Genomic DNA, 1142 nt, shown 5'->3' with positions numbered 1-1142 from the left:
CACCCCGCCCCCCGTAAGATCAGTGGGTGAGGTGAAATTGGACTAGAGATCTAGAAGGGTCAGAGGTTCCTTTCTGCCTGGACTGTGGGCTGCTGTGGGGGTGACAGCCACTGGGGGTGGAAAGGGAGCATAACTTAAACCTGGGATCCCCGAAGAGGAGGAGCACGTGGTCAGTGTCCCCTCAAATAAAAGGGTGAACGAGCAAACCCCAAAACTGCAAGTCACCAGATTTACAAGCTTGTAACCAGGCCGGAGAGACCACCTCGGCCTGCTGCATGGTGGGCTAGGCACTCGTCTCCATGGTGACAGCCCAGGACCCCTAAGTCACGCTTACAAACCCACGGACAACCATCCTCCCCAACACTGGGTAGAAGGGTCACCGGGGCCTTTTCCTCCGGCCTGGAAGCCCTCCATGTATTTAGTGTGGATGTGTGAGTTCCTGGCTAAGAAGAGCAGGTGAGCAGGACAGGGGAGACACCCTGCAAGCAGGGTGTTAGAATTGAGCAGCTGTCCGTGCAAACACAGTCCCAAAAGAACAGATGGAGTCACAGAAGTCAGTGGAGAGACCAGACAGCAGCTTAAATAATTTACACACTTTCGGGAAGGACTTAATGCAAACTCTACCCACTCGGGCTGAGGGGCAGAGAGGCACCCTGTGTCAGCTGCATTCTGGGACAAGGGGCGCCGTCCAGCCGTGTCACACTGTGGGGGACGGGGCCTTCTTTGCAACAGGGAACCGTGCTTGGCTGCAGTGCATTTGGGGCAGCAGCTCCAGCCAGGAGACGTGATCTATTCAATGACATGGAAGACACTTGAGGCTTCAAGGCAGAGAGGGCCTGGGGACTTGCTCTCAGGCCCACCTGGTGGTGCCATGTGGTGACATCCGCGTGGCAGCCTCAGATTCCCTCCTGGCTGCTGCCCAGCGATCTCTGCCCCACCGACCCCCCTGGAGGCAGGTCTGAACCTCACCAAGGAAGCCCACCAGCTTGGGGCCCCACGCTGAATCCGCACACCCATCTCCAGGGCCTTAATCTCGCCTCATCGAGTGGCCCCGGCAGGCCCCATGGCCCTGGCACAGGCTTCCCGCTTCCGGAGATCCGGACAATCCCAGGCGGACCTGTGGAGCACATGGACTCTGGCGC

This window comes from Myotis davidii, unplaced genomic scaffold (assembly GCF_000327345.1).
Source record: "Myotis davidii unplaced genomic scaffold, ASM32734v1 scaffold1548, whole genome shotgun sequence".
NCBI classification, from domain to species: domain Eukaryota; kingdom Metazoa; phylum Chordata; class Mammalia; order Chiroptera; family Vespertilionidae; genus Myotis; species Myotis davidii.
This window is presented reverse-complemented; position numbering follows the sequence as displayed.